Consider the following 13,257-nt stretch of genomic DNA (forward strand, 5'->3'; position numbering starts at 1 on the left):
AACAAATAGAGTTGAAGAGGGTAAGAAATAGAGTCAAGGGTAATATCGTAATTATTTTGTAATTTTGCGGGCGTTTTGAGTAATTTGTGGGCGTTAAATAACAACCCCCTTTAATAATATATCTTCACCCCACTATTTCTTACTTTATCATTTCTCACTCCTTTCATGGTCCCCACTTCCTCTCACATTCTTTTACTTTATCATTTCTCACTCCTCAAACCTACCCCACTAACATCTCCTAAAACTCCGTATCGATCAAAGTGTGTCACTTAAAAAGAAAAAACCGGAGGGAGTAGTATAAAAACAAGCTTCAACTAAAACATCACATTATAATTTGCAACTTTGCATTACCTTTTAGTCATCTACCAATCATTACCTTTGCATTAAAGTAGCAACACAATACTCAATATAATTGCCAAGTTAAGGTATTTAGCAACTAAATGGACCAAGGCCCATGCTTTGACACAACTATCCAATTAAAAAACTAAAAAGCCCAATAACAAAATACATAAATTTAGCCCATATTTAGCTAAACATCAATTATTTTAATTTAAAAGCCCATTAACGAATCATCAATTCTCAATTAACGGCTTAACGCCTTTGCTTCAGTCTCGAGTAACACCATCTTCTTTCTTCTTCCTTCGTCTTCTTCAAGCAACACAAAAATATTCATAAAATTCCAGAAACAAAATTTATAAAGTTATATGAATTTCAGCGAATCAGTTGACTTTTTTGGTTAATTCCTCGGAAATGGAGCCAAAAATGGTGGTGAATCAGCTGCATTTGTTGTTTTTTTCTCTCTCCTCCAACCTCGCTGCCCATTCCTTCAATGGTACACTTCTTCATTTTCTCTCTCCTCCATTTTTTTTAACATTTTTTGATAAATTTTTTGATTAATTAATATTTATGCGATGCTTATTTTGAGGAACTATTCTCCTTTGCGTGTCATATAAAAAGTTCATCATAAAAACACGTTCATTTCATGTATTTTTCATCACTTTCTTTTCATCTTTCTATTACATTTCTGTGTGCTGAAATTCGTACTATCAAATTGAAGATTTTTAATTATTATTATTATTATTATTATTATTATTATTATTATTTATTTTTTTATTTTTTTTTTAATTTTCTGGTATTTTTTTTATTTTTTTGTGAAATGTTTTGACTAAGGGCCTGTTCATATTTACTTAATTTCAGTTCAGTTCAGTTCAGTTCAGCTCCAATCAGTTCAGTTCAATTCAGTTCCAATCAGTTCAGTTCAGTTCCAATCAGTTCAGTTCAGTTCAGCTCTTAATTTCCCTCTCACATAAAATATTCATTTCAGCTTAATTCAGTTCAGTTCAGTTCAGTTCCAATCAGTTCAGTTCCAATCAGTTCAGTTCAGTTCCAATCAGTTCAGTTCAGTTCCAATCAGTTCAGTTCAGTTCAGCTCCAATCAGTTGAGTTCAGCTCAGCTCAGTTCAGTAAATATGAACAGGCCCTAAATTGATATATAGGTCATAATTTAGGGAGTTAATTAGTGTTGTAGGTTGTTGAGATTAGTCAAATACAAGGTTCAAGTTGAATTTGGTGAGTTTCTACATTTAATTGCTATTTATTAACTTAATTTTTCTTGATTTTTTATTTTGTATTTGTGAATAGACCAAATGTGTAAATGCCAATGGAGTAACAAATTATGTATGGTGATATGCTTCGTATGAGTTCGACTTATTAAAGTATTATGATGTTGATTGTGTTACTGAAAGCGAGAATGAGAATGATGGATATGTTAGTCTTGGAGCTAAGAGTATTACCTCTATTTGGATTTAGTTGTCGCGTTACTAGATTGAGTTGAATTATTGATAAACTATGAAATCAATTGTGCCTGAATATTAGAGAATTAGCATTAAGAACTTGTGACAAGCATCTGACCTTTTGTTGTTCTACTTTCTCAAGTAGTATGTCACTTCCTGCAGTGTCCTACGATTTTTAATACTCTTTTTCTTCGTATGTACGATCATGCACAGCCTTAATCAGATGTCAACTGAAATCAAGGTAGACATAGGGAACAACTATGATCATTATGAATCAGAAGGCGGTCCTCTACACGAGAATGATACTATGGCCATTGGGACCAACGGAATCTACAATACCCTTGATGACTACCATCAAGGGAAGAAGTCAATTAGTGACATTACATCACCAAGGGAGCGCAGATCATTAGGTGACAGGTGAGAATTAGATTTCAACTGTAATTTGCTTATATTGAAAATTTTTGTTGCTGATGATGCGTGTGTGTGTGTTTGTTCTGTCGCTTTTGATGAGAAAATAATATTGTGGTTCTCTAATGCAAACTTTTATATAGATTTGATCATATTTTGGGAAATGTGTCTCAGAATAAGTCATTTGATCAATCAAAGCTGAACTTGTTCTCCAGTTATCCATGAATTATAATTACCAGTGTATGACCTTAAGTAATTCTTGTGATCTGTGTTTATCTCCGACTCTCTGATTACATGTAGGTTGTTAATATGGCCTGCTACTTTTTATTGGGGACAGGGAAGTGGATGATATGTTATTTGTTATGTAATGCTTCTATACAAACCTTTCTGATACGTGGTGATCTAGAGTCCAGACTCTATGTTTGTTGATGGCATGTCTTGTTGACTGTAAATGAATTTGGTGTGTAAGAAACTTGGATTACTATTAGAAAGTGATGTTAGATATAATCCAAGTGACGGTCTTAGAACCCTTATTAGGGGACTCGAGTCTAATGTCTCCCTTGGGAGGTAGGACATTTTCCCAAATAGGGGTTATTTGTTTGCAAAAATCTTTCCTGTCTTTATGCTTAATTTAATAAAATGCATACATTTATGACTGCATGACTGATCCTTTCAAGTCCGCTAAATAGGCTTCTTCGTCCCAATCGAACCATACAAAACAGCATTGGCAACCATGTAGATCAAAAGGAAGAAGATAGGGAGCACAAAACTGTTAAAAAACCCGCTGGTCCACTTGTGTCTGGTGCTGCTTACTGTCTTTCCTCTTGTAGCATGATATTGTTGAACAAAGTAGTTCTCTCAACATTCAATTTCAACGCTGGGATATCTTTAATGTTTTATCAGGTTGTTTAATCATTGATACAGTGTGTATACGATATTGGCATTTTCTATCATTTTCTTTCCCTGTATAACCTGTGGTTGGCAGTTCATTCTTTCATCTCAAAGAATTTATTTTGTTTCTTAATTTAATCATGTAAAGGTATTGGCTTTTTTAAAATTTATTCTTATGTTCTTAATGCAGAACTTAATCAGCACTGTAATCGTTGCTATTTTGAGTATATGCGGGGTTGTATCAGTAGAAAAGCTCAGCTGGAAGCTCATTCGGGTTTGGCTACCTGTCAACATTATCTTTGTGGGTATGCTTGAATCAGGCATGTACAGGTACTCATAACTCTGTGATAAATAGTGATTGTGGCATTGTGATTTCTGTTAATGTGGTCAATTTAAAATGGAGCATCCTTTTGACAATATCGCATAGTGCAATCAATCCATATTTTTTTCCCTAAAAGTTCAATGGATGTATAATTCTATTACTGAATATCCCTGTGGCAAAATCCTTGCAGTTTGAAGTACATAAATGTTGCAATGGTGACAATTTTGAAGAATGTTACGAATATTATAACAGTAGTTGGTGATTATTATTTATTCCGGAGACACCAGAATCAGAAAGTTTGGACTGCAATGTTTTTGATGGTACATGCTACATAGTTATGTTGCGCTTGGTTAAACTTGTGTGTTATACTATTTGCTTTGCTATTTAGACTTCTGAGTTCTTCATTCGAAATGACAGATAATATCTGCTGTAAGTGGTGGCGTACGGATCTTTCTTTTGATGCTACAGGATATGCTTGGCAACTTATAAACTGTGTTCTAACAGCAAGCTATTCAGTATGAATTTTCTTCTTATATATGGTCCATTTTATTGTCGACTATGTTGCTATAATGGTATACATCATGTCAATAGAGCTTCATTCTGTTTGCAATTATGTTACCATGAAGTTGAGACAAGTGTGCATGTTGACAGCTTACACTGAGAATGGTCATGGAAAAAGCAAAACAGCTGACAAAATCAGGATCTCTAAATGAAGTTTCAATGGTGTTGTTGAACAATGCATTGTCATTACCATTTGGACTGGTTTTGATTCTTATATTTGACGAATGGAATTATGTCATGAACGTGTAAGTACATATTAAATGCTTTGATTAGTCTTTTAGTTAGTGCTAAATTTAATAGAACAAGAAAAATTGTATCCTCAAGTGTATTCATGTATTTGCAGCAATGTCATTACAATGCCAATGTTTTGGGCTGCAGCAACACTAAGCGGCTTGTTGGGACTTGCCATCAGCTTTACTTCGATGTGGTTTTTAGGTCAAACCAGCCCTACAACTTATAGGTAGTGTTCTTTATTCTCTCTAGAAGCAATTTTTGTGCTGAGTAGTAAACAAGACAAGGCTAATCAAAGTGGTCATGACTTAACAATATGGTAATAAGCAACACATGTAGTGCATCCATCAACCATATGGTAAGTAGAGTGGGAGTTTGGGTTTGATAACCAATGAAGGAATCCCACCAACATAATGGGATCGGACCTAGGATGTCAAATTAGTGATAGGAACCATCTCTTGAAGCTTTTGATTGCTAACAAAACAGGCGAAATAGCCATATAATTGAACCAAATTAATTTGTAAGACTTTATAAACCTAATGGTAGGTCTATTATGGTTCCTAACCAACTTGCGTGACTCTGGGGGATACCCCCAATATTCACTTCATTTTGGTAAAATTTCCAAAAATTGACCCAAACACACGTGGATTTAACCTTCAGTTTTAGACAATTTCGAACTCCGAAAGGAATGAGATCGAGGTGCTTCCCATAGACCACACTAAAACCCGGGAAGCCATTTCGGTGGCTAGAACATTCATTTTGTCTTTAAACTGTCAATTTAGTTAGTTATGTACATGTCTGCCTTCATTAATTTAAACCACCATAGTGTTTTATGTAACGAACTAGTGATTTTATATGGTTCCAAACAACATTTTATGACCTTGGAATACCTTTCTTGGCATTACTTGACTTTCAACATTGAGCCCAAAATCTCCATATTTGATCCAATTTCGTGTATTACAGCCTTCGAATTTGGCCTCTGAAGATAAGTTTTGAACTCGACAAGGTTTTGCATCGAGGTTTTTCCCGAGCTTTCCAAAGGGCCCCAGGAGGCCTTGGCCCACCCCTCATTTTCATGCCTTACCATGGTCTTGTTGCCTTGCCTTTCCTTGAGTTGGCCTCGCGTTGACCCTATGGCAAGCCAAGACGCTACCTTGACAAAAGTAGGTTTAAATAACGATGTGTTATTATGTCTTTTCCTCATGCCCATGTCTCGTGCAATTGCCCCTTGCCTAGGCCATAGCATGCCTTGAGCTTGAGATGGGCAGAAGCATCCAGCCCCCATGCCTCATCAGCACTTAGGCCTTGGTGTTCCTTGCATGGGCAGAGGCAGGTCGGAAGTAGTGGCCCTCTCTCTCTCTCATACTTAACATTTTTTTAGCACCAAAGGCAGATGCTACCCTCATTTAAAGAAAACATAAGTGTTTCTAGTGATATGTTGGGGTTTTCTTAATTATACAACCTAGCTCCAGTTCACATGTAATTAATTTTAGGCTGTGTTTTGGTTCAATGTTTAAAGGAAAATATATTGAACTGAACCATGTTTTCAATGGGAATCAGGATTTAATCTTCACCTTCCTATGTTTTCTTGATAGAGATGTCAGGAGAGAAGGAAAAAGGGATGTTAGGGGTTTGGAATGGGAGGAGAGGAGGGTTATATAGGGAGGATTGTGGTACCAGTCCTTTAAAAAAAATAATAAAATTTAGGGAGGAATGTGGTATCTCTTCCTTTATACGTAGTATATATTTTTTCAAATAACCAACATAGCTACAGTGTACAGAAATTGGTATATTTTGCTGAGGCAGACGTCTTTCTTATCCATTGTAACATTCTGTTGATGTATTTTTTACAGCTTGGTCGGTTCCTTAAACAAGATACCTATGTCACTTGCTGGATTAGTGTTGTTCAATGTTCCACTTAGCATACCGAATCTTTTCAGCATATTATTTGGTGAGAATGACAACCAAATCTACTCTCTTCCTCCAACTTTGATCTTTCGTTTTTAGCTTGATGAAATTTCTTCCATGTTACAGGTCTATTTGCTGGGGTATTTTTTGCTAGAGCCAAGATGTCCTGATTCTCAGGTTATGTTGGATTACTTATAGAATAGAGATACAACATAGCTCTGTGACTTCTGTAGGAACAATTCCTCAATAGTTCAGTGTGTCATAATGCAGCACATATGCGAATACTGCCTTCGGTATTCTATTCATTTAATAGTGTAATCTGGACTAGTAAAGTGGCAACCAAACCTGGTTCAGCCAGAGGTATTATTCTGCAAGGTGATCCATCATAATTGTCACTTGGATTGGATCGGCAACGCGGATCTATATAGTTTGACTTGCATAATTCTAAAAGCATTTTTTACGTCTTTCCCATATAGTTCTTTGCAAGCAAACAATTATTACTCCATATTCAAAAAGTTGGCTGAAGGCTTGGTTTATTTTGTTTTTCTTCCATGAAATTTTTTGGTTAATCTGTACCATTTTGAAGTTGAAATATTTTATACGAGTATAGTTCCTACTTACATTTAGTTATTTGAATCTCCCCATTGTTTTAGTACGAAGTGTTTAGCAAACGAATTGAGATTTGTGCGGTGAAACTCTGAAAGCTATGGTCCTATTGTAAATTCCAAGTCTATCCCAATCTACTGGGTAGTTTTTCTGCAGGGTGCTTCTTAATGGATCAGCAGACCATTCTCAGGGAGCACTAGTTGCCTGCAATAGTCATGATTCTCGAAGGAGATCGATTAATATGTTACAATGAAGCTAGTAGAAGCTTGTTTGTCGCATGGCTGGCAATCCTGAGTAATGTGGTTACTTGTAAGTTGGCATATCCACATTGAAAATTGACATTGAAAATTGAAATGGTGTTTTCCTTCTGTATATTTGTAATCTAAAAGGTATAATTTTGTGTGTATATTTTTCTAGGTAATTTTTCTCTTAGGCAGCTGTTTACTGTTGGATCTTCTATAGTTTTCGATACTGAGATAGAAATCTTGATTCAGATTTTGGAATAATGAAGGATGAGAGATATACTCTATCGGATATGTTTTTACAGAGGCTGATTAAGTGATTATGCCATTTAATCACAGAGAAATATGAAGGTGTTCTGTGTATGTGAAAAATTCAGATGTAATAAGGGGGACTTATTACATCTGAATATTTCCCATGAGGATTTTGTTGCTTTGAGTTAATGGAGTTACATAAGTATTTAGTTTATTAACCCAACATTTATGAAGTTACAATAACGGTGTGGAAAACTTTTAATACAACGGTCTTCTGAAGACAGGAAAATAAGGGGTTTTTTGGAATTTAATTTATACAACATATAAATTAATTTGCTATTTTGGTCGGTGGAAAGGGATGGTGTTGTACTACATGACATATACACTGTTTAGGTGATTTTTTTTTTTAAAGACGATAGTAGTGGAGAAAAAGGCAAAGATTTGAAACATTTGGTGAACAGAGATGTCCAATGAATTTTAAAGATTATAAGGATATAAAGTGATTTTTTGAATTTTCCCTCAAAAAAAAAAAAAAAAAAAAAAAAGTGATTTTTTGAATAGCAAAGAAAAAAATACTAAAAATTAAATCAGTCTTGATTACAATAATTTCACTTAATTTGAAAGGAGAATTATACTGTACGAGTATTTATTAATGCAAAACATAACTATGGTATGATAAAAAACAAAGGGAGCTGAGGTTCATAAAATTAACAACAAAAATAAAGCAATACCATGCATGTTTAGGGTTCGGAGAACACCTTACAAAACTCAAACAAAAACTATATTGTCAAAAAACAACTTCTAAGACAATACTAATAAGTAATAAAGTCTACTAATTAAGACAATAATCACTCAAATTCATCATTGTAATCTCCATATTGTCTTCCTTCTTCTTTTAAAATGAGTAATACTACACATCTTCCATCCAATCAAAACTCTCCTTCATTTGATCAACATATTGGCAGACGTTGTTCATGAACTCATCATCATCATGGCTCGAGCTTACTACGGTTGATGGCGAAGACTCATTAGAAGCAACATCCTCAAATTGGTGTGCGCTTGAGCTTTCAACAATATTTCCATAGGTAATTGAGGACATCGAGCTAAGCGAGGCGGCCGAGGGGGCGATGATGGTGTTGGAGTTGGGGGTGTAGGTGCATTCATAGAGGCCTCTTAAGTAATCTCGTAAAACAGGAGATACTGGTTGTCCAGCTTTGTGATGAAACTTATTCGTAAAAAGCTTACGTTTGGCAGCATTGAAATGATTCTTGATAGAATTATCTGGTCTTCCTTGAATAAACTTAGAGATCTTTGCCCATCGATTGCCATACATCTTATGATATTTCACCAAGATCTCATCTTCTTTTTCATCCCAAGGATCCTTCTATTAATTCGTACAAAAAAAAAAAAAAAAAAAAAAATTGTATAGGAAGAAAGTTAGACTTTAATTTTCGTATGCGCTCGTTATTATCAATTTGTTCTACATTATATGACATGCTTCATTTATCACATGTGTCAATTCAAAAATTCATTTGTAAATATCTCTAATTATCGATAATTTAAATTATAAAAGTTGATGTTTATTTTGAAAATACTTTGTACAGTACACATTAAAATGTATCTAACAAGACTTCATGACTATGCTTTTATTTTTATATATATAAATCATAAAAGCTAGTCAAAGTGAATTTGTAAACAGGGTCAAAATGTGTCATCTACTTTGAACAGAAACAACGAAATAATTAAAACTTGATTTTTTTTTCTTTTGGAATTTATTATTCTATATAAATTTAAAAATATAAAAGTATATATCTAATGCTTATATATGTTTAAAAAAAAATAGGGAAATTCTCAATGGTGACCCTCAACTTCTGTAACACTGAAATGGTAACCCTCTTATTTTTCAATTATACAAAATGACCCTCTTTAAGAAATTTATCCTAATTATGACATTAATGAATCTTATTTGGTTAAAAAAACCTAAACCATGGTTAGTTTTTTTTTTTTTTTAAATTGAAAAAAAAACTAAATTAAACCACCTTTACCAACCACCAGCCACCTTCACCGGCCATCATCACCATTACTCTCTCCTAGCTGCTGCCACCACCTCCACCTCAGCCGCTGCCGCCATTAGCCCCTCACCCCAACCCAACACCCTTACCAGACCCAAGACCCTCCTTATCTCTCTCCTTCGACCCACGACCATGTCATCGCCGGCACGCATCTCCTCCCTCTCTTTCACCTCCACCCAGATCGAGCCCAAATCCACAACCAAAACCATCCGTTTAGGGTTTCGATAAAGGTGGTGGTGGTTCGAAACCCTAACCCGAGCCGCCGCACCTCAGTCGAAACCCTAACCACGGTGGTTTGGATTCAATCTGGGCGGAGAAGAAAGAGAGGGAAGTTGCGGTTGGAGGAGAAGAGTGAGAGGAGAGAGAGAGGGAGCATCGTGGGGCTAGCCGTCGGACGGAGGGGAACCTTTGGCGCCAACGGGGAGGATGGGTTAGTGTCGGCAGTGAAGGGGGGAGAGGTGATGTTGGCTGGCAGGTTTGGAGGTGGAAGAAAGAGTCGGGGTAGGGGCTGGGAGAAAGAGTCGGGGTAGGGGTTAGGGTCACTGGCTGTTGGGGGTGGGCGCCGGCGGGGAATCTCTGCCAAACGCCGGGAGTGAGGGGGGGGAAGAGGGAATGGATGCATGGGCTGACTGGAGGAGGTGGTGCTGTGGGTGGCTGGTTGGTGGTTATTGTTTTTTTAAAGGATTTATTTTTATTTTTTTTGAAAAAACCTTAACTATGGTTAATTTTAATTAAATAATTAATGAAATAAGGTTATAATTGGGATAAATTTATCAATTGAGGTCATTTTGTGGAATAAAAAAAAAGGAGATCACCATTTCAGTGTTACAAAAGTTGAGGATCGCCATTGAGAATTTCCCAAAAAAATATTGTAAATAACGACATCGATCAGGATGGCAGAGAAGCAAAGAAGACACGAATTGAAGAGATTATAGCAACCTTTTTTTCGTGCAGGGTGAGGTGGGGGGAGCAAAAACATGATATATAAGGGCTGAATTATATGGAAAGAAATATTTGTGTATCAGAATAGTATTAAAAGGCGTTGACCCATATGATCGATTTTAATGCATTTTATTATTTTGCTACTTTTAAATCTGATATTTTAATTAGAAATTAATAACTTCCTTGATTATTTCCTTTTCCTCGAGATTTGAAGAAAAAATAAAAGGACCATTGTTAATTTTCTAACTTAAAAACGCAAAATGCAATAAAAAATTCAGATGTAGAATGGTCATCAAATATGTAAGGGAGATTTTATTTCAATCATGTCATAATACAAGAATGTTTTATCCCATATTAATAATAATAAAATTAAAAAAAATAAATAAATAAAAAAAATCCCCATTTGATAATTAGTGTTTTATCTTGTTAACTAAATTTGCAATTTATGTTGTAAAAAACACTAAATGTTGATCGAATTTACCCAAAATGGAGAAATTGGTTGATGAGAGCTCTTGTTATAGTTAATAAAACTAAAGTGCTTTTGACTATAAAAATATTAAACTATGTAAGTAGGCAAATGTACAATAAACATCTAAGATACGATAAAAATTAAGTGAAAAAATATGAGTCTTTATAAAAAAAAGAAAAAAAACACAAAACAAAAAATTGCAATCGTTAAATTACCTTGATACATGGTCGTAAGTGGTTTAACCACCGTTCACGACATTGTTTCCCTACTTTCCCGTTTATATGCATTGCAATTGAATTCCAACTTTGTTTTGCATCATTATTTGTCGATAACAAGCTCATGAGAAGGCTTCGTTATAAAAATCACGTACAAAAACAAGCAACAATCATTTTCTTCATCATAATAAAATAAATATTATTAATTTAACATTAAGAAGGTATAGAAATATTCTATTCACCTATTGAATAGGCCTTTATTTTAAAACGTAAATAATCAAAGAAGAAATTACAAAAAGAGAATACATTCAGTTATTTTTTTGTTCAAAAAAAAATTATTGACTAATAAAAAGAAATTGGCACAAACCTATCGTCGTCATTATCCCATTTCCTTCCCACATTAGTCTTTTTGTCATTTTTTTCATATATCCTGCCTTGGGAAGCGAACGAAAGTTCCTCTTTGTATATAGATGGGTTCCCAACACTGCAAGAAAAAATAGGATTCATACTAGGGCAATCATGATTTTGGATTGGTGATATGGTGTTGGTCATATCGTTAGTGATGGTGGTGGTGGTGCTATTTTAATTTACTTTGAGTAAAATCAGAAGAAATGATAGCAATAATGCCGAAAATTAAAAATTAGGAAAAATAGATGAGTAAAGTGAAGTCTAGCAAACTGATGCAAGAACTATAAAATTCTTCTCTATAATTCTCCTTCATTTACCATCATGTATGATGAAAATTGTTGTTTAAGATTTTGATTTAGACTTTAGAGAAACCAAACTTAAATTGATGGGTATTTTTTTTTTTTTTTTCCAAAAGACAAGTACCTAAGGACTAAGGTGCAAGATTGAAGGAATGGGAAAATCAAGGCTGAAAAGCTAATTTTTAGGGTTGTAGTATGTTTGTGATACTCATTGATCTTTTATACACAAGTTAGACCAATGGTTGGTGATTATTTGTCATCAAGAAAAATATATATAGAAGAAAAAAAATTAAGGAGGTAATTGATAATTATTTTTCTTGCTATGATTTTGAAAACATTTAATGGCCTTCTTGAAAATACATTAGGCTATAATTAAAGGTGCATTCTACCCACATGACTTTCACAAATCTTGACTTATCAGAACTTATGAGAACTTTTTTTTTTTTTTTAAGGCAACTTAAATTATGAGAACTTATTTTAGTTGTAAATCGAACTTAAGTATACCTCATTAATATTATAACTTATTTGAACTTATTTTGTGTGATCGAACTTATAATCACACTAATAAATAGATAATAAATCAATCAATAAAATAAAATAATAAGTAAAAAATCAAGCAAACTAAACAGGGTCGGCCTTACATTAAGTTTTAGATCTATAATGTTGAAATGTATCATGTTTAATTTTTTTTTTCTTCTTCTTTTTTTTTTAAATATTCAATGCACACCCTATTTTGCTAAACTATTGGTGCATTCAAAGCAATTTTTGTTCACCTAGGTGCGTGATAGACTTTGTTTCGATACTTTTTTTGACATACATGTGCAATGCTTTCTAATATATATCTAGAAGGATTTTGATAAAAAAAATGTCCCTAAGCATTTTTAAAGCTAATTATTTATGTAACTTTTCTAATTATTAAAGTTGGAAATTTATGTTAAAAACATGCGCCATATGTTGCTAATTAATTAAGCGTAATTAAATGTTTTAAATATCAAGAATTATTGCAATGAAGGACATGCAAAAGGTGTTTAATTAATATTTTCTTACATTATTATTAAAAAAAAAAAACCTCTCAATTAATGAAATATCTATTTGATTTGAATCTCAATTAATTTGTTTCAATTATACCTGATATTTTTCCTTATTTCAGTTAATAACCATGATATTCTTCCATAACTAATTTTCTAATTGTACCCTTTTCACAATATCTTTCTTTCTTGATATGATGATGTGTCCTCTACTTTACTAAATATTAAATGTTGAATATGTGAGTATGTAAAATTTGATTATTTCTAGGAATTTTTGTCAAAAACCACCCGCTAAAAACACTTTTTTGTCAAAAACCACCCACTTAAAAATATATTGCGGCCCAAGATCACCCAATTTTGAAAATTTGTTTTCAAACGCCACTTGACTCCATATTCCGAAGTTGACCCAAAATTTCGGCATTGACCTACCCCACGTGACTTGCACGTGACACCCCCTTCCCTTTTTTTCCTTCAAAATTTTTGTGCCCTTCATTCTCACTCCAGCTTCAAATTTCTATCCCACCTCTTTGTTCTCTCTCTTCTCTGCTATGTGCAAGCTCCAAGCAGAATTTATGGCCGCACCTTTATCGCAATTATCCATCACCGGTAG

General features: G+C 34.1%; 1 pseudogene across 1 annotated transcript; it reads left to right on the plus strand.

Moving 5' to 3' along the window:
• Window positions 1-604: 604 nt before the first annotated feature.
• LOC145618230 (GDP-mannose transporter GONST2-like) lies at window positions 605-6,351 on the plus strand (annotated as a pseudogene). Its single transcript, XR_014107880.1, has 10 exons — window positions 605-832; window positions 2,007-2,210; window positions 2,891-3,104; window positions 3,283-3,422; window positions 3,605-3,734; window positions 3,832-3,929; window positions 4,066-4,220; window positions 4,319-4,435; window positions 6,060-6,157; window positions 6,241-6,351. The product of XR_014107880.1 is annotated as a GDP-mannose transporter GONST2-like (transcript).
• Window positions 6,352-13,257: the final 6,906 nt, after the last annotated feature.

Source organism: Chenopodium album, chromosome 26, assembly GCF_948465745.1.
Source record: "Chenopodium album chromosome 26, dcCheAlbu1.1, whole genome shotgun sequence".
NCBI classification, from domain to species: domain Eukaryota; kingdom Viridiplantae; phylum Streptophyta; class Magnoliopsida; order Caryophyllales; family Amaranthaceae; genus Chenopodium; species Chenopodium album.